At 39.0% G+C, this 21727-nt stretch overlaps 1 long non-coding RNA gene across 7 annotated transcripts in view; it reads right to left on the reverse strand.

The window, feature by feature from the left end:
- Positions 1 to 2124: 2124 nt before the first annotated feature.
- Positions 2125 to 21727, reverse strand: part of LOC132654208 (uncharacterized) — a 41092-nt gene continuing 21489 nt past the window's right edge. For 2 of the 7 annotated variants that reach the window (XR_009591848.1, XR_009591853.1), the window contains exons 2-6: positions 15888 to 15976; positions 15571 to 15660; positions 14713 to 14861; positions 8372 to 9932; positions 2127 to 7138 (exon numbers count right to left, since the gene is read on the reverse strand). This is a non-coding gene — a long non-coding RNA (uncharacterized LOC132654208). Of the gene's footprint in view, positions 7139 to 8371; positions 9933 to 14712; positions 14862 to 15570; positions 15758 to 15887; positions 15977 to 21727 lie in introns of all 7 variants that reach the window. The other 5 variants (XR_009591852.1, XR_009591849.1, XR_009591850.1 and 2 more) reach the window with 5 other exon arrangements.

The raw sequence follows: 21727 nt of genomic DNA on the forward strand, positions 1-21727 counted from the left end.
ATAAGATTTTTACATGACTTGAAAAATGTTTGTCAAAGCTAAAGCCAAACGTTGAACTCACTCTGACAAGGATAAAACATTTTGGGTTTGTTTTTTTTGTTTGTTTGTTTGTTTGTTTTTGTTTTTTTAATGCAGCTTTTTCAATACTCCAAAATTTTCTCAATGTGTCTTTTCTTGTTCTCATTTAAATGACCAGGCACTTGGGGAACATGGATTTGTGAAAAATCAATATGGAGGGACTGGAGTAATGATGGAGCTGTCAAGAGCACATGCTGTTCTTGCAGAGGACCCAGGTTCAGTTCGCACCACCACTGTCTACCTCTAGCTCCAGGGATCTGACACCTTCTTCTGACCTCTTCAGGCACCAGGCATGCAAAATGCTCATGCACATAGAAATAAGAAAATAAATATTTAAAACAACTGAAATGGAAATCTTTTCCATAGTACCAGCCTGTAGTTTTGTTGATTTGTTGGTTTATTTGTTTGTTACAGTTAGAAACATTATATAAATTTTAGGTCAAAAGCTTTACTTTCTCCTTTGTGCAGAGCTGTGAGATTTACACAAATGATTAAATCTTAGACTCTTTCAATATTCCAACATGAAGTAAAATGGCTATTTAAAGCTGATTTGCAAAGAAAAGAGCAAAAAAGATTATTGCAAAATTTTTCTCTGTACTTCCACTATAACTTATTTGTGTATAAATGTGTGTGAGATACATGCACATGTATGTGGAGGGGGACACACACATGTGCGTGGAATGCAGAGGAGGATGGCACGTGCCTTGCTCTATCACTCTTGACCTAACTGGACCTGGATTTAAGCTAGTGGCTAGCACTAGTGGACCCTGCGACTGCCACCCTCCCACAGTGCTGTGTTACAGACACATTTTTACCATATCTTGCTTTTTATATGGCTTATAGCAATTAGAATTAAGGTTCTCTCTCTTTTTTTTTTCTTATCAGTTACATTTTATTAACTCTGTATCCCAGCCGTGTCCCGATCCCTCATTCCCTCCCAGTCCCTCCCTCCCTCTCTCATCTCCACCGTGCCCCTTTCCAAGTCCACTGATGGGGGGGAGCTCCTCCCCATTCATCTGATCCTGTTTTATCAGGTATCTTCAGGACTGGCTGCAAAGCCCTCCTCTGTGGCCTAACAGGACTGTTCCTCCCTTGGGAGAGGCCAAAGAGCCAGTCATTGAGTTCCTGTTAGAAATAGTCCCTGTTCCCCTCACTTTGGGAAACCAATTGGTTACTGAGCTACCACAGGCTACATCTGAGCAGAGGTTCTAGTTTATATCCATACATGGTCCTTGGTTGAATGTCAGTCTCAGAAAAGACCCTGTGCCCAGATATCTTTGGTTAAGGTTCTCATATTAATGCAGCAAACTCTTACCCTATGAGTCATCATCCCAAACTCCAAATTTCACCCCCAAAACCAGAATTTCAAGTAAATCTATCCGTCTGTCTTAGAGTCAAAACCTTCCATGAGAGTGACGCTTGTTAAATGTTTTAGAGCCTCATTTCTAAGAAGGTGCTCGCTCACCTTTATCAAGATTAGTCTCAAGACCTTCTGTGGAACTTTCTACTGTGAGATCCAGCTTTTATCTAGAACTGAGGCTGCCCTCTCCTCCTTTTCTTCATCATGCTGTACCAAGGAGAAAAACAGAACCAAAACACCTGGGCCCAGAGGGGCCTTCAGAGACTGATACTCCAACCAAGGACCATGCATAGAGAGGACCTAGACCCCCTGCTCAGAGAAAGTCCATAGGCTGCTCAGTTTCCAATAAGTTTCCTAGTAAGGGGAGGAGGGACTGTCTCTGACATGAACTTAGTAGCTAGTTCTTTGATCACCTTCCCCTGAGAAGAGAGTAGCCTTACCAGGTCACAGAGGATGACAATGCAGCCAGCCCTGACAGGCTGGGGTCAGATGAAAGGGGAGGAGGTCCTCCCCTATCAGTGGACTAAGGAAAGGGCATAGAGGGTGAAGAAGGAGGGTGGGTGAGACTGGAACAAGATGAGGGAGGGGGCTGCAGCAGGGATGCAAAGTGAATAAATTGTAATAAATAAATATATAAATAAAATAAAAATAAAACAGTAAACATAGGTCAGGTCCAAGATATATATTGTACGAGTCTGAGGTGGGATTTAATATTATGATGTTTCAGGGTTCAATGGTCTGAGAGTGAGGAGCCTATGTAAGTCCAGTTCATCACTAATTGTGACACTGATCTACAGTGCCCTGTTTTAGAAATAAGCTGAGGAAGGATCTATAGAGCTGCCACTGTCCCTAGCATCCCATGACTGTCTACACCTTACTGTGTGCTGCTGGTGTCTAAGAGGTAAAAATAGTGTTCAATGATTTTAAAGGAGCAAACTAGTCTATCAAGGTTTTTTGTTTGTTTGTTTTTTAGTGACCAGGTGGTGGTGTCATAAACCTTTTATGAATTAATAATGGACCCACAATTGGATATAAACGGTGTTTTTAATCGGCTAGTAACTCATTGACTATGCTACTTATTGACTTTGAGGAAGCTAGAGAATGACAGATATGGATCTAACCATTAAGTAGTTGGTCTTCAAACACAGCTGCATTAATATTTTATTGATTGCATTTCATTTTAATTGTGGTATTACTAAAATTCCAAAGAGATAAATATCTCCGTTTATTTGAAGACCCCAGAGAACAATAGCTTTGAAACATTTATTAACAGAATAAATACAGACTATTACCCAAGAATTATGTATACATATGTCTCTGAGTGAGTAGGCTAATAAAGGTCTTTGAGTAAAATCAATAACTTGCAACAGGCTTCAAAAAAGGCTATGATTACACACACATATAAAAATATTTCCAACCTAAAAGACGTGCTGAGAAAAATCTTTACTTTTTCATAACAGCACTAGCAACAGCTTAAAACACTAGGTTTTCTAACCAGGAGTTCCCGGTAAGATTTTATTGTGAAGGTACACATTGGCCGTAGGAGATAGAAATATTAAGCTGAAACTGACTTGAAAACTCCTTCTCTGTTGACTAGCCTTTATAATGATGGAAAATGTTATGCAAACTACTGAAAGATGTCATCAGTGGTCATCCAGAGCTATGGAATCTGCGTGCTAAAGGACTGACCTACTAGTCCCCTGGTGAAATATCCCCTGGCAACTATTATGAAGGTGAGTAATTGCTTTCTGATTGGATTGGAGGCCCACTCCACAGGAAGGAATTCCATGCCTGGAACTGTAAACTGAGTTAGAAACCCATTGCTAAAGAGGTTCTATTCTCAAGGGGAGCAGGGGATAGATGCTACTGTTGTCTTCCTAAATAGAAACTGTCATGAAAATATTTATATTTGTACTCACTGATTACTGTTGTTCTTAGCCTTGGTCAGAGAAGCTTCAGTTTCAATGGTTGAGTTAACTCATCATTGGTCAACATTGGCACCTGCACACATAAGAATATTCTCCTTGAAGGTACTTAGGGCTGTGAACTTTCCTCTTAGCACTGCTTTCATTGTGTACCATAAGTTTGGGTATGTTGTGCCTTCAAATTCATTGAATTCTAGAAAGTCATTAATTTCTTTCTTTATTTCTTCCCTGACTCAGCTGTCATTGGAGTAACAAGTTGTTCAGTTTCCACTTGAGTGTAGGCTTTTTGCTATTTCTCTTGATATTGAGGTCCAGCTTTAGTCCATGGTGATCAGAGATAATACAAGGGATTATTTCAGTCTTCTGAAGCTACAGATTCATTGCAATTCCCATCAAATTACTAATACAAATTCTTTACAAACCTTGAAAGAAAAATTCTCAACTTCATATGGAATAACAAGAAATCCAGAATTGCTAAAACAATCCTCTACATTAATAGATCTTTTAGAGGTATCTCCATCCCTGATTTCAAGGTGTACTGTAGAGCAACAGTAATAAAAACTACGTGGTACTGGCATAGAAACAGAATGGTGGATCAATGGAATAGAATAGAAGACCCAGAAATAAACCCACACACTTATGGACACCTGATTTTTTACAAAGATGCCAAAACCATACAATGGAAAAAAGACAGCATCTTCAACAAATTGTGATGGTTTAACTGGATATATTTAGAAAAATGGAAACAGATCCATACCCTGTTATCACCTTGCACAAAACTAAAGTCCAAGTGAATCAAAGACCTCAACATAAAACCAGACACACTAAAGCTGTTGGAAGAAAAAGTGGGGAAGAGCCTTCAACTCATTGGCACAGGAGACAACTTCCTGAACAGGACAGCAACATCACAGGCTCTAAGATCAACAATCAATAAATTGGACCTCATGAAGCTGAAAAGTTTCTGCAAGGCAAAAAACACTGTTGTCAGAACAAAACAACAGCCTACAGACTGGGAAAAGATCTTAACCAAACCCTATATCTGACAAAGGGCTAATATCCAGAATATATAAAGAACTCAAGAAGTTAAACAGCAACAAATCAATCCAATTAAAAAATGGGGTATAGAGCTAAACAGAGAATTCTCAATAGAGGAATACCAAATGGCAGAGAAAAACTTAAAGAAATGCTCAACATCCTTAGTCATCAAGGAAATGCAAATTAAAAAAAAAAAACTGAGATTTCACCTTCAGAATGGCTAAGATAAAAAACTATAGAGAAAGCACATGCTGAAGAGAATGTAGAGAAAGGAGAACCGTCCTCCATTTCTGGTGGGTGCTGGTGGGAATGTAAACTTGTATGACCACTTTGGAAATCTATCTGGTACTTTCTCAGAAAATTAGGAATAGTTCTTCCTCAAGATCCAGCTATACCACTCCTGGGCATATATCCAAAATATGATCAAGTATACAACAAGGACATTTTTGTCAATCATGTTCGTAGCAGGTTTATTTTTAATAACCAGAAGCTGGAAACAACCCAGATGTTCCTCAATGGAGGAATGGATACAGAAATTGTGGTACATTTACACCATGGAATTCTACTCAGCAATTAAAAATAAGGAAATCATAAACTTTGCAGCAAATGGTGGGAAATAGAAAAGATCATCCTAAGTGAGGTATCCCAGAAGCAGAAATATACTCCCATGGTATATACTCACTTATAAGTGGATATTAGACATATAATATAGGATAAGTATGCTAAAATTTGTACACCTAAAGAAGTTAAGCAAGAAGGAGAACCCTGGGTAAGATGTTCAATTCTCATTCAGAAAGGCAAATAGGATAGAAATCAGAAGAAGGTGAAAACAAGAAACAAGACAGCCTTCCACAGAGGGCCTCTGAAAGACTCTACCCAGCAGGGTATTAGAAAGGCAGTTGAGACTTACTGCAAAATTTTGGGCAGAGTGCAGGGAATCTTGTGAAAGGGGAGATAGAAAGACCTGGAAGGGTCTGGAGATCCACAAGGAGAACAACAGAACCTCAGCCCAGTGGTCTTTTCTGAGACTGATTCTCCAACCAAGGACCATTCATGGAGATAACTTAGAACCCCTACACAGATGTAGCCCGTGGCAGCTCAGTCTCCAAATGGGATCATCCGTAAGAGGAACAAGAGCTATCTTTGAGATGAACTCAGTGGCTGGCTCTTTGATCACCTCCCCATGAGGGGGTGGCAGCCTTACCAGGCCACAGAGGAAGACTATGAAAGACAGTCCTGTGAAACCTGATAGGCTAGGGTCAGATGGAAGGGGAGGAGGTCCTCCCTTATTAGTGGACTGGGGAAGGGCCATGGGAGGAGATGAGGGAGGAAAGGAAGGTGGAATTGGGAGGGGATAAGGGTGGGGGCTACAGCTGGGATACAAAGTAAATAAATTGTAATAAATAAAAATTATTATATTAAAAAAGAAAAAGGAATATTCTCCCTTTCTCTCTCTCTCTTTCTCTCCCTCTCTCTCTCCTTCTCCCTCTCTCTCTCTCTCTGTTTCTGTCTCTCTCTCACACAAGCATAAATATAAATAAATAAATCTTGGTAAAAAAAGCAAAATTTCCATTACAGATGGTGAGGGGCTCATGAGGCCCCACCCCTTCCTAAGGAGGTGTATAGTTAATCATTGCTGAAGTAAGAAGAATAATTTCCTTCAATGCTAGAGCCACTGGGAACTGCCTATGCTCTTGTAAATAACTCTCCACTCATACTCTTGCAAGCAACCCCAATTAAATTCAAAGAGTCATTAAAACATAAAAGCCCGGAAAGCAGAAGAGGCCTTCTTGAGAAGAAGGGGTTCAGTGGTAGAGGGAGAACACTGAAAGAAGATTCGGGTGATGAATATAACCAAAATAAATTATGTACATAAAATATCACTAAAAATTTAAAATATTTTAAAAGGCTCTTAGTATACACTTATTAACTTTAAATTTGAGCCACAACATGTTGAGTTTTTAAATGTAATGTGATGTTGTTTCTTCTGAAAGAAGTAGTGTGATGGAGAAATGCTTGAAGCAATAGTAATTTTGGTCAGCTGACATTTAATATAGATTCTCTCATTTGAAATAAGACAGTGGTGGAATTCTACAAGATTCCATTGCTCAGCTTGTTGTTAAGATTACAAGAAAATGATCCTTATTTCAGTCATCATTCAACAAAGCATGGGTCTGCTGTATGTTGGCTATATGCGTGAAGAAGGTGGAGGGAGGGTGGGACCGGGAGGGGAGGAGAGTGGGGCTTATGGGGGGGATGCAAAGTGAATAAAGTGTAATTAAAAAAATAAAAAATAATAATAATGTTATGCATCTATCCTCAAATAATTTTCCAATGAAATTCACTAGAAATGATCTGTTGGCTCCAGTGTTAAATCATACTCGGGAGGTCAAATGCCACTTAACTTCTTCAAAGAATACATACATACATACATACATACATAAATGGCAAAGGGGTATCTGTAGAACTGACAGTAGAAACAGTGAGAAGGTGTTCCATGCCATAGATTCCCAAGAGTTGCTCCTCCTCTGCTCTGACTTACAAGTTCCTATGTCCCTTTTCTTGCCTGAGACTCTTCCCTGGGAGGAGGGACCGGCACCCAGTGACAGTACTGCCCGAATGGGTTGACAAATTGCTTTTGACTCCTTACCCTGCTTCTCCACTTACCGGACATTAAACTTGGGCAAATTTTTAAAACCGCCTTAAGCTTAAGTTTCTTCTTCTGCAAATTGGAATTGTGCTGCAGGAACAGAATGTGACAATGTGAGGGAAGCTGTTAGTACTGTGTCTGGCATACCACAGCCACTCAAGAAAGTGTGGCTTCAGTTTAATCCCGTCATTAGCAGAGCGCAGAGGTGACAGATGAACTAAGATTTATTAAGTTCCTAGTACTCCTTGGGCAAAAAGAGGTTCTAAAAGTTACTATCTCTCTTCCCATTCTCTTTCCTCATGTTCACCCACACAAGTTTCTTCTCCATGCATTAGAAAACTAATTATCTATACATGTACCATTCCTTTCTTTTATCTCCCCTAACTCATCAACATCCCTTCTAAAAATACCAGAGAAAAATAAAAATTATTATGACAAAAAGGAAAATGTTACTTAAAATATTTGTTAGGAAACATGTCTACATTGTAGAATTAATGATTTTTTTATTCTCTTAACTTATATTCTTTTATTAGTGTATTTTTAATGGTATGCACGCTTACAGGAAAGTCATTTATTAAACTCAATAACTATGTAGTTGTAGAGAAGTGTGAGTCAGCTGAAGTTTGTAATAAGTACTAAAGGGAAACCACTTTTATAAAAACCAGGACTTAAAAGATGCTGGGTTGGGTTTTAGTACAATGATATCCTGGTAAGCTTCATTTGTCATAGCCTTAAAAATGGCGTAGTAACATTTCTAGTATTTCATTGGATGATACTGATTAGGAGAAATACATGGTCTATGGGTCAGATCTGGCTCTCACATGTGTTACATGCCAGAAAACTGAGGAATATCTAAGTGATTTAAAACAGAATTAACTGAGCCATGCTCTGTTGTGCACATCTGTAATCTTAACACTCAGGGAGGCAGAGGGCAGCCTGGTCTACAAAGTCAGTCCAGGACAGCCACAGATACACAGAGCAACCATGTCTCAAAAAAACAAAAATGAACAAAAAACAAAAACAGAACTAATTGAAAAACCTAGACAAAGACATTTATAATTATTACAATTATCTTAGACTTTTGGATATATTATCCTTAGTTGAAGCATGATATGCTAAAAAACATATTCTCATACTTCCCATCCAAAGCACCTGCTCTTCTTATATTTATTGGTACTGTTGCTTGAAAGGCCCATTTTGTAGCTCCTGGAAATAATAATATTGATTCATTCCAATTTTAAAAGTGTTTATTACATTTGTGTGTGTATGTATAAATTTGTTATTGTATATGTATGAGTGTGTGCTGCACACCCGCATACTTACACAAATGTGTTTCAAGTGTGGTGATCAGAAGACAACTTGAAAACTTGATTCTTTTTGTAATGTAGGTTACAGGGATTGAATTATTGAACTCAGAAGTCAGCCTTGGCAACAGACATCTTTACCAACTCTGCAGCCCACATTCTAACTACTAATTCTGTGATCGTCAATGTGCTCCTCATTCCAACTATGTTTCTTCTGAAACATGAATTTTAATACACCTTTTCTTTTTTTTTTTTTTTTTCAAGCAGTTTATTCAGAAACCTTGAACAATCATCGGACCCTGGGGAAAGCCAGCCCACAGCTTAAATAGCCAACCGCAGCATGCCACATGGGCAATGCAGATAGGTCCACATACATGGAAGCAAGCCAGATCCTCAGCCTTAGCCAAACGTGGAGTTGTTCGTGACAGAGAGCACTCACCATCGGGAAGGAAATATACCTTTTCTATATGTTCCTTTGGCATATCTATTGCATAGTCTGCTCCTACCACTCCTAGTAGACAAGGCAGCCCAGATAGTGAGAAGGGATCCACAGGCAAGCAACAGACCCAGAGACAGCCCCTGAGTCAGATGTAGAAGACATTTTTATGTGGGACCCATTAAGTTGAGGGGGCCTAGGTCCAGGCCATGCCAGCTTTTTGTTTATTGGTTTAGTCTCTGTGAGTCTCCATGGACCCAGGTTATTTTGCTCTGTAGGTCTTCTTGTGGTGTACTTGACCTCTGAAGCTCTCTCAATCCTTCTCCCATCTTCCACAAGACACCCGAACTCCAAGTAATGTTTGGCTGTGGGTGTCTGCATGTGTTTTCTTCAGCTGCTGGGTGAAGCCTCTCAGAGGACAGTTATGTTAGGTTCCTGTCTGCAAGCACAGCAGAGTATTGTTAATAGTGTCATGGGTTGGCTCTCTCCCAGGGGATGGGTCTCAAGTCAAGTTGGACCAGTCATTTGTTGGCCATTCCCTCAATCTCTGCCCCATCTTTGTCACTGCACATCTTGTAAGCAGGAAACATTGTGTGTCTAAGGTGGATTGGTATCCCCATACCTCCAAAAGAAGCTCTGCCTGGAAACAGGAGGAGGCTACTTCAGGCTCTATATTCCCTGCTGCTAGGTGTCTCCGCGAGGGTCACCCCAACAGACTTCCGGGAGCTCTGAGATTCCATCTTACAGCTGTCAGAATGTCCGAAATCACTCAAGTGACAGCACATGCTGGTGAAGGTGTGGAACAAGGAGAGCACTCTTCAAATGCTGGCGGAAGTCTCCAATGCTGGCGGAAGTCTCCAATGCCGGCGGAAGTCTCCAATGCCGGCGGAAGTCTCCAATGCCGGCGGAAGTCTCCAATGCCGGCAGAAGTCTCCAATGCTGGCGGAAGTCTCCAATGCTGGCGGAAGTCTCCAATGCTGGCGGAAGTCTCCAAATGCTGGCGGAAGTCTTCAATGCTGGCGGAAGTCTCCAATGCTGGCGGAAGTCTCCAATGCTGGCGGAAGTCTCCAATGCTGGTGGAAGTCTCCAATGCTGGTGGAAGTGCAATCTCATACAACCTCTTTGGAAATCACTTTGGCAGTTTCTGAGAAAAATGAGAATAGTTTTATCTGAAGACCCAGCTATACCACTCCTGGGCATATGCCCAAAAGATACTCTACCATATAACAAGAACATTTGCTCAACTATGCTCATCAAAGCTTTATTCATAATAGCCAGAAACTGGAAACAGTCCGGATGTCCCTCAACAAAAGAATGGATATAGAAATTGTGGTAGATTTACATATGGAATACTACTCAGCTATTAAGAAAAAGAAAATTATGAAATTTGCAGGCAAATGGATGGAACTAGAAAACATCATGCTGAGTGAGCTAACCCAGACCCAGAAAGACATGTGTGGTATTTATTTGCTCATAAGTGACTATTAGCCGTAAAATACAGGATGATCAGGTTACAATCCACAGACCCAAAGAAGCTAAATATCAAGGAGGGCCCCAAGGAGTATGCTTGAATCTCACTCAGAGAAGAGAAAAAATAGACATTGGAGGTGGATAAAGAGAGGGAACAGGGTGGGAGAGTGTGTGGGGAGGAGAGCAGTAGGGGGATATGGTGGGGAAGGGCTAGGAGAGAGAATGAGAATTGCTGTGGGGAGCATCTCTGAGACAGGCCAGGAACTTTCTGTGTAGACCAGACTGGTCTTAGAGTCACAGAGATCTATCTGGCTCTGCCTCCTGAGTACTAGGATTAAAAGTGCACATTGCCACCTCCATCCTCCTTTGAGAACTTCAAATTCTTCCTGTTGTGTTCAATAATCTTTACGTTTCATTTGCTGACCTGACCACCCAATGTTATATTTCCTCGACTTCAGCTCCAATTGTCCTAAAGAGCATAGATTGTCACTTAGTTCTGGTCAAATGTACTTATCTTTGTTCTGCACAGAGAATACCACAGCTCAGAAGACAACCTGCTTCTTGGGTTCCTGGACCTTAGCATTACTGATATTTTTGGATGAACTGGTTTTATTTGTTTGTTTGTTTATTGCTGTTGTTTTCTGTTGTTGTGGGGAGCTGTACATTCCATCAGAGGACATTTAATGACTTCCCTGTTCTCTATTGAGTGACATTTAGAAATGTTCACAGACATCCCCAGGGCAGAACTGCTCCCAGTGGAGAACTGCTGCTGTACTTCTGCCCTTGTTGATGTGCGCTAACACAGTCACTCTCCTTATACCAGAGCTGTGGGTAGCACAGTGAGCATTTAGCTCTTACGAGCAATTGTTGTCATGAATGTGGATTCCAGTGACTTGGGCAATATGATACATAGCACCTGTGGTCATGTCTCAGCATCCCCACCCCCTCTAGATTCTGGTTTCCTGGTGTAAGAGTCCTAAGCATTGTGAAGACTCCCTACTACCCACTACCGAACTTCACTCAGGAAATCAACTAGCTTGAAAGGCTCACTTCCTAATTCAGTTTTGCTATGCTAACTTCACCAATACCTATTTCTTTCACATATCATCCTGATGCCACATCATTCAAAGGAACTGGTTGTAATTTTGCACTTATCAAAAAAAGGGGATGGGCCTGTCTTTTGAAATCTTTGGTTTTAATTTTCTTAGTTACATATCACTTGCTGCTAACTGCGAGGACATGTGTCGGGCTCGCAGCACCCACAGGAGGTGCTTCATAATTGTCTGTAACTCCAGTTAACTCTTGGTTCCTGATAGGACCTGCACAATTGTGATGCGCATATATATATATATATATATATATATATATATATATCCAGGTACATAAAATAAATCTTTTAAAAAGACATATTAATTTCATCATAGAAAGAAAATGCAGTACATACTTGATCTTATCATAGAAATAAAATGCAATCTGTAACTGATATTGTCTGTAATCCATGTAAATGTTTAATAGTAGATTGATTAAACATTAAATAATTAAATATTATATGCTTTATATGATGCATAGATCTTTTATAGATTAGTTTAGAGTGTTCTAGTAACATTAACAAGAACTGATTATAAGTTTTGTGTGTACCAAAATGTGGGGATGTCCATTGTTTACAATGTTTGGTTTTAATTTTTGTTTGATCTATTTCTGGAATGGGGAGGCACATGTGTGGCCCAGGGTGCATGTGGCTGTCCGAGGACAACCTTCAGGATCCATTCTTTCCTTTCACCGGGGGTCCTAAGAATTACACTCAGATCGTCAGCTTGCTACTCAGTACCCATAGCCATTGAGGCATCTCACCTGCCCCAATTTGCCCATCTTGACTATAAAAATTTGCTTTCCCATAGACTGTCAGGAGTGGGTTAGATTCAGATGGTAAGAAGTGCCTGTCATTATATCTTACTTAAGATTTTGTGGTAAACATTTAATATACATAATTTCTTTAAAGCAAACAACTCCAACAGAAATATCTAGAAGTAATAAGTAGAGAACAGATGTGTGAGATAGAAGATTTTATTTAACTTTTTTCAAAACACATATAAATTATTGTTCTGTTTAATTCTGAAATAAGATAAAATATAGCTATTCTCTTTTTGAGAAAGGCTCTCCTTTTTTTTCCTTTTCCAGTTTTGCCCCTATCCTCTGAGTCCTAGCTTCTGTGTCTATCATTTCACTAAAACTCTATGAATTATTTTCAACAACAGCTTCTTGTGGTACATCTGATGAGTTTCATGTTTTTTCCTCTGCAACTTCTTGATTTAACACTCTTGACCATTTAAATTATTCTGTTCCCAAGCACAGATTTCCTGCATGACCAACAGACAATATGCAGCTATACAGATACATCACTATTTAGATGGCTCACAGACAGACTTACGACTGGGCAGCACTGAAATAATCTCGCTTCACTTCTTGTGTCACAATTGAGACAAAGGGAGTCTTGTGGTGGCCTCATATTTTGAGCCAGGGTAAAGTATGATCCTCAGCTGTCAGCTTAATGCACTCAGTCATTAAGTCCTATCTATTTTCTCTTCAAGTATTTTTGAAACATCATTCCTTCACCTTTTTACCATTCCCCAACTATGAATCTTACAGTCCTGGGAAATTTTATTGAACAATTTAAAATTGGCTTCTCAGTTGCTCAACTAAGTATAAAATATAGATTTCTTTCTCTTTTGAGTTGACCAATAGCATATGTTAATAGACGAGATACTTGGTGAGGCTGGCAGGCCATGTGCAACAGAGACTTGGATACAGCCAAGCTGAGAGAAGATCAAGGGCAGTCATGGAAGAAAGCAAAATCTAATTCCCAGGAATCATACATGCAGAGTCAAATTCTGAGGTAACAGTAAGAAACAAAAAGCACATACCAAGTCTCTGACAGAAATAAGGAGACCACAGCAGAAGCCTTTGTAGGCTTTTGTAAAACACTCCATTTTCTAAACTGATCTCTTTTATTTTAATTATTTACAGGCAGAATTATGTGACATTTCCTAGCCTGAAGCAATCTACTTTCCTCTGTCATGCAAGTAGCTGGGACCATCGGGTAGCCTATGTCCTGTTCAGACTTGTTTGTAGTGAACCAGACACATAGTTGCTTACATCATGTCACAGCATCCTTCTTGAACTAGCCAGCCTCAAAAGAAGAATAAAAATGATTAAATTTTGTGACATATTATCATATATTTTATTCATTAGCTGAGGGCAATACCTGAATAATCTAGTTGGAGAATAAGTAAAATTTATGTTAAATTCTATGTAATTTTTAGCCTTTCTTTGTATGTTTCATTCTGAGGGAGCTTAAGGTAAAGAACGTACTTTTATCTCTTACCTAGCTGCCTGTCTTAGCTTTTGATATTTGCTTAGGCCACACTGCTCTTCCTTATTATACTTTTATTTATGCAAAACAAGAGCCTATACAATTTGTTCTTGTGCTTACCATGGGTCGGAGAGAAAGTTTACATGGTATGTTCTTTGAATAGAATAATAAACAGCCTACAAAAACAATTAGTGGCCAATAAGTAATGTGCAGAGCAAAGGATGTAATTTTAGGCAAATACACAGAGATTGGCAAATTCTAAAATATTTTAGTAATTAGAGGATGTTTTGTTTTCCAGTCAACATCATCTCCCTATAAGTGACTTTTTGGTATTGAAAAACTAACACGTCTTATTTTTTTTTGTAAAAATTTAAATGAAAACAGATACAATTATTTTCTCTAACATTACAATCTATATATGCTTTTTTTAAAAAAATAGGTGTCATTATTGGGTAGTCAATGAATAAGAAATGTACAAAGTAGAATTGAGTTTATTATCCTAATATGAAACAACTAGTCCTGGTGTAAGCAAAATAAGCATGAACGTTTGTAGAAGCTATTTATTTTCCCTTTTCAAGTGTTACATTAATTTCTTTGTTTTAATTCAGTCCATAACTGCTTTTGTGGGTCAATTGTCTTCAGGGTTAACTATGAATTCTATCTTTCTGGATATTAAAGAGCTATGGAGCATATTACATGAAATGCTATGAAGTTAAGAGTAATTAATAATGATTATATCATGGATTAATTAATAAATCCATTTCAATTACTTATAACAGCAAATTTAAAAGTGACTTTATGCTAATAGATCAGTGAGGGCCCAAGGAAAGCTTTTACATTTTTGGAGAAAAGGTTTGTGGGTAGTATTTCATGATACTATGTGAATGTCTTAGCCAGCAATGTTTGTTCATATGTCTTCTGAAAAGCTAGATCTTTTCCTCTCATTTCCACGTTCAGAAAATTTTGTGTTGACAAGTGCCCATACCTTAGGATCATTTAGAAGTCACTAAGTGACTCTGCCTACTGATCAGATTTTCTGTAAAAATAAATAAATAAATACAGGGCTGAGTCACACAATACTCACCTGACTTACATTACTCAATAGTTTATAATCTTTTAGTTTTCCAATAAAGCCATATTTTTAAGACTCAAAAAGCAAAGTAGGCCACCAGGTGAAAGTGCACAGGAAAAGGGGAGAAGTTGATTTTCTCTGCCTTTCAGTGGGGAACTCCACTAGAAAAAAGAAAAAAAAAAGTCCAGAGTGGGGAAACATGGTCATAACTGTGTAAAAAATTTTGAATGCAAATGTTAACTGAATCTTAACATAAGATCAACTATAAATTCATAGGCTCAGTGACACTTTTTTTTTGTAGATCTTATATTCAGTACTCTATGACATGTGAGAACCAATTCTGACCAAAATGAAGGGAGGATATTTTGAAAATTAATAAATAGCTCACTCTAAATATAAATGTTTGCATTAATTTCAAATGTCTGTAAAAATCAGAGCAATAAATTTAAATCATAATATGTTAAGGCAGAAAATGTTTGTCTTTCAGGTAATGTCAGACACATCAATACTCTGTCTACTGAATGTTGGTTCTGTCTTATTGACATTGAAGTGCTCTCCTTCCATCTTTACCCCTGTGTGTTGTCTGGTTTTCATGGTAACTCTCTACCGTAAGATGGGAATTGACCTAAATCAGGCTCTGCATCTACAATTTTAATTAAAAGCAAACACACTGTTTTCTGTAATAAAATTAGAAGAAAATAACAGTAGGCTGGAGTCATCTCAGTCCTTTACACTGAGCCATACAAGGACGTTCTTAGGGGCCTTGGGTAGCCATGTTCTGTTCTGAAAGAGAGTCAATGTGGTATTTCTATAACTTACTATGGATTCAAACAAAATTTTGCTGAAATCAGTTAAAATGGGTTTACTTACAAGATATCCATCTGAGGCAAACATGTGCAGATATTATCTGTTATTTGTCTATAAGCGCCTCTCAGAGACACTCTTCCACTCTTTCTTTGTCTTTATTATCCACATGGTAAGAAATGAAAGAGAAAAAAATTTTGGAGGTGTGTCTTAGTTTGCTTTCTGTTGTGATGACATACTAACTGAAAGCATCCTGGGGAGAAAAGGGTTTAGTTCATTTTACAAGTTACAGTCTGTCATTGAAGGACCCCATGTTTGCAAACTCAAGTTAGGAGCCCGAAGCAGAAACTGAAAGAGCCCATGGCATAGTGCAGCTTACTGACCTCCTCTCTCACTTGTATTCATCTTCCTTTCTTATGCAGTCCAGGCCACTTGCTTAGGGATGGCATTTGCCATAGTGTAGAAAGAACACCTGTATGAAAGAGAATCAAGGAAATGCCCAGAGAATTCTATGGCCAATTAAATGGAGGAAACTCTTCATATGAGATCTCCTCCTCCCAACTGTGTCAAGCTGCAATCAAGGTAAGCCACCAAAAATGGTTTTATGACAAACACAATCATAAAATCAAAAGGCTTTGCAGATTGATCCTATTTTTTCAAGATGAAAATGTCTTTCAGCTTACCTCTGCCGCAAATGATTGTTTAGCAGTGTTTGGACCATGGTTTAGCTGACTGTCTTAAGTCATACATTACAAGAGATGGAATCGAGATTTGTGTTGTTCTTTACATTCAGGAATATACTGCTTTTAATTAAAAATAAAACAGGACAATAGTTTAAGTCAAGACAGAAACCATAAACCTCAGCTACTAAACCCAAAAAACAATTGGAATTCCCAAATTTTTCACAAGTGTGAGAAAGGTCTGTGTATTACAACAGCACCAAAACCTATTGTGTGATTGTTTTTGCTAATGGCTCCCATGTGTTGTGAATAGTTGATGTACTTATTCTGGGTAGTCCTTTTGTATTTTGTATAGCACAATTGTTGAAGTAAAACTATATATAAATAACTTCTCAAATTTAACTGAATAATTTAAATCTTTACAGGCATATACACTTATGAATCTATCACCTGTCAAAATAATGAACGTGTATCACTACCAGGCTCAGTAGTGCATGCCCGTTATCCCAGCACTCGGGGAGGCAGAGGGAGGCGGTTCTCTGTGAGTTAGAGGCCAGCCTGGTCTACAAAGTGAGTCCAGGACAGCAAAGGCAACACAGAGAAACCCTGACTCAAAAACAAGTAAGAAAACAAACAAAAATATGTCACCCATAATTTCCTTGTCCTGGAAAATTTTACAAACACCCTCTGCATGTTACTGACCTACTTTTTGTTACTAAAAATTATGTTTAATTTCCTGTAACATTACAAAAATGGTTTGCACTCTCCCTCCACCTCTGTCTTTTATTCCTGGTCTGTTAATTTTAATAAAATACAGTTATGCTGAGATTCTTCTATCTTGTTTTTTTTTAATTACAATTTAGCAATTACAATTTATTCACTTTGTATCCCAACTGAAGCCCCTACCCTCATCCCTTCCTAATCTGGCCCTCCCTCCCTTATCTCCTCTCATGCCTCTCTCCAAATCCACTGATGGGGAGGAGGACCTCCCTTTCTATCTGACCCTAGCCTATCACGTCTCATCAGGACTGGCTGCATTGTCTTCCTCTGTGGCCTGGTAAGGCTGCTTCCCCCCTGAGGGGGAGCTGATCAAAGAGTCAGTCACTGAGTTGGATTCTTCCATCTTGTAAAAAGCAATAGCATATTCTTTTGCATTGTTAAGTAATATTCCACTCTTAGAATAGACTACGGTATATTTATTGTCTTGTTGATGATCTACTCTTAAATTTTAAGGCTGTGGAAACTATGCAAGTTTGGGCTTTGTGTGGATGTACACTTATAATGTATTTTGATTCTGTGTTTTTCTTTGACTAGTTAGCAGTTCATTAAACTATGACTCTCTCAAAGGTGCACTATTTTTAAAAAACGTTTTAAAATTTTAAGGCTAGCAGACAATCGCATTTTCCCTCTTAATTAATGTATTTAGAAATTGGTCACCTCAGTTAGTAATCATAAACTATCTGGTGACCTGAGTGGCCAAATTATGAAACGTGTCTGACCTTCAGAATTATTATAGACTTTTTTTCCGAGTTTTACTTTTTCTTTCTTTCTTTTGTTTCTTTTTGCTTGAGGAAACTATCAAACCTAGACACTTAAAACTATAAAAAATAAAATTAAATATAGCTTTGTGTTTATAACTACAGTAAGAGGAAAGACATATTTACATAGGGGGAATTTATTTTATGTTCTTATTTTGAATTACTTTAAAATTTATGACTGACTTTTTTAATTAAAAAATATGATGATGTTATTTCATTAATTGAAAAATACAGGAGTAAGATGGGACAGATTTCAAGTTTTACTATAGGAAAATGTTCATACTTCACAGGTATGTCATTATTAATGCCCAACTTCATTGTCATTTTTCATTCAGAACTCCCACTGGGAGTATCACATGAGAAAGAAGTGGAGGATGAGATCAGATTATTGTAATACACAAGACTAATTATAACTTGGCGTTTTCTTGAATAAGCTAATTCTTTCTGCACCCTGGGATCAGTAAGCATAAGAGTGGTCTCACAAGGGCTACCACTGTATGTATTTATAAAGAAGTTTGGTGACACAAAATAGCATTTCAGTTTTCTATTTTCTTTAGATTTGTTTCTAAAGTTATTTTGTGGGCAAATATTAGCTAAGTACAAAGACTGTGTGTGCATGTGTGTGTACGTGCATGCACGTGCATGCGAAAATGTCGTAATGAAACCCATTATTCTGTATACTATTAAAACAATTAATTTAAAAATCCAATGCCACAAGTATATTTTAACTAAATAATAATAAAAGGCACACATTAATCATGCATTATGGGCCTAAACTCATTTGTTTTAAATAAGCTGTTTATTTTTATTGGCATCAATGGAGAACAAGAGTAAAGAGGGTCAAGGGAAAGCAAGGATTATAGAGAACTTGAAGGACAGCAGGCAGACAGGAGGGGAATGGAAAGCTGGAGGGGAGGATGCTGGGAGAAGTCAAAAGGCTGGCAGGAGCAGTGGGGCTTGGTTTTTATATGTGTTTGTGTAGAGTATTGTGAGTGACAAAATGATTAGATCTTCTCTAATGACTTGAAATCCATTTGAGATGTTGGTCTGACAGATCCCACAAATGTGGGTCCCAAGGCTGCCTATGATGATGCTATTAATAAGTCCTGCCAGGAGCCCCTTCCATTCAGTCACTCATGTGCATCTACCAAAGAGGAGTTTTCTTTGTGCATTAAGTAATTTCCACATTGTGAGGCTTCTTGTTTTTCCATTTACCTCTAGTTTTATGCTTGCATTTTGTTCTAAGATAATAATGCAACAATAATAGATATTTATGCCTTTTGCAAAGATGTAGGCCTGCGTACCCCAACCAACACAGCAATAAAGTATGTAAGGTCAAAACTCCTTTTCCCACACCTCTAATGCTGACACATTTTATGAGGTAGAAGAGCAAACACTGACACCCTCGAGTACAGATACACAAACCAAGCAATTGCAGCAGTTGTGGGGAAATATTAGGAAGTTCTGTGACAAAACCAATTTTTAACTGGTAGGAGAGATTCAACGAAGCAAGCCATGTAAGGAGCTTAATGAGCTCTTGGAAAGAAACCACTCGATAAAACTTTCTAACACAGCTATGTCACCAGGAAGAGGGACACACTTTCTCTTTTATATGACAGCACATTGTATACTGGATGTATGTAATACAGTACATTTGTGTGCAAGACACATATAATCACTGTCATTTTCTGTTGACTTTTCTATCTTAAATCACCATTTTCTCTATTATCAATTTACCTAATATCTTAGCAAGGATATGCTTTATTGTCACTTAGTGCTTTGCAGGTAGCCCTTGATTATGATTAAATAGACATAGAAGATCACAAACAGTTCTTATATAGAGTCATCTATTGCTACAATAAATACTACAGGTATAGAAACACCTAGCTATAGAAAAGTGTTTAATCTGAGGAAAAGGGATAACAAGAGTTTGCTTACACTGTACCATACTTCCTGTATTGTAAGGCACAGCAATGAAATGTGCACTCCTCACAGCAGTCAGTCTTTTCAGTATAATCAGCGCTCTCTGCTCTTTCACATACCTAGCCTCAACTGAAGTCAAGAAGATCTTATTCCCTTACTATAAAGAACCACTGTTCTAGGTCCCTTAACAAATTCCACCACCATGAATGAAGCCAGAGCAGAAAAGGCAAGTACACTTGCATTTAGGCATATATCAGGCAATTCCATTTAACACATTTTAAAGCTACATTTAAAGAACCTGGAGGTTATGACACAAAGTAACAAATCTGAGCATGGAGTTGAATGAACCCATCTGCAGCTGTCTCTCTGTGCCAGCACAGAAAGTTGTGCCTAGTGAATACAGAAGCTTGACTCTGGGTTTTCAGGATTGTGAAGGTTCTTTTTGAAGTTTTGATGTTCATGTACACATACACACACACATAAAGACACATACATGTACACATATACACTCCATAATTTCATAATGACTTATGAAATTATGTGGACAGCAAGGAAGCCTGTGAGCCTCAGAACTCCCTTCCCAAATATTTCAACAACTTCCCGTTGCTTCTTCCTGCCTACAGCACTGTACCAGGCTCTACATCACCACAAAACATGAAAAGAACAATAAGACTGTCTTTGAGGCATTTCCTACCATTAGTTTCAATTAAAATGTGATTTTTCCCAGTGTGATGACCTGAATTACTAAACTCTGAAAGTGTTTTAATAATTTATAGGTAGAAAAGACTTGTTCCAGTTAGAACTGCTACCAATATGTTTATTATATCAGGGCCAATGTAAAGAACTGGCAAATCCATCTGTTTTGAACTTTTCTCTATCTGCATGTCTATATGTTCTTATAAAGTATAAAAACCCCAGAACACATACCAAGTGCTCAATATTTATATAACTGTGGTTTACACTAATAAATTTGATATACTTCTCAATTATAAATCTGTTTTAGGAGGGTGGAGCCAAGATGGCGACTACCACACACAGTTTCTGAGTTGCAGAGGACCTGAACCACCTGAGTTGGTGAGTGCAAGGACTTCTGAAGCCAGGGAAATGACTGTGAGATTTTCTAAACAAGGGAACATCACAAGGGGTGAGAACTTTGGTCTTGGGTCACCTGTGGACTTGTGGGGAAGGAGAGAAATGATCCTTTGATCTCCCAGCACTCCCCTTTGTTTTGGGACTCCCTTCCTCTCAGCACAGCCTGCTCACCAAGGTTCTCAGCTCAGAGCTTACTGCCTGGGAAGTGTGGCAGATGAGGCGGGGCTCCTGGCCTCTTAGCTGCAACTTCCAGCTGTACCTGCCTTGGAGTCCCAGAACCACAGCGCCACCCTCCCAGGGTCCCAGGTCTGCTAGCCGCCATACTTACTCTGCAGGGTCTCTCAGCCACTGACTGTACAGCCTGCCTAAACCCTCAGTGACAGATAATATGCTATATACCCACCAAAGCCTTGCAGACCTGCCATACAAGCTAGGCACACCAGGTGCTGGGCCTCCCAGGACTGAAGAGCACAGTGGAGGGCCCCCATGACTTCTCAGAAGACATCTGAACTAGCATCCCAGTCTCCAGGTGCAGCTGGACTTCCTAACCTGGCGGCTGGAGCAGCACTGAGCTGGTAGAGCTTGTCAGTCCTCCTGCATAAGACCAGGCAGGGCCAAACCAGAGAGCAGAGAGCCCAGATGCCCTGGCTCTTACTGATGTGACCTTCTTGAAGATGAGTGCGCCCTTGAGTGTTTACAGAGCCCCAGATCCAGGGCCCTTCTAAACTAGAAGTTAGACATTGGACCCCTCCCACCCACACATCCACTTTGGGAAACAGAGGATCTCTTGGGACATTGAAGCCCCAGCTCTGCGGGTCCAACTAAGGAGTTAAGGCAGATAATGCTGGAAATTACACTGCAATTATCACCAGTGCCTGCTGCATATACAGTGCATGCACAAGTAACCCCCTAGAAGCCTGCAAGACAGAGCCCTTCCCACACACTCAAGTGTTCAACATTCTCTATCACTCTGTCCCTCGAGGCACACTT

This window comes from Meriones unguiculatus, chromosome 5 (genome assembly GCF_030254825.1).
Source record: "Meriones unguiculatus strain TT.TT164.6M chromosome 5, Bangor_MerUng_6.1, whole genome shotgun sequence".
NCBI classification, from domain to species: Eukaryota; Metazoa; Chordata; class Mammalia; order Rodentia; family Muridae; genus Meriones; species Meriones unguiculatus.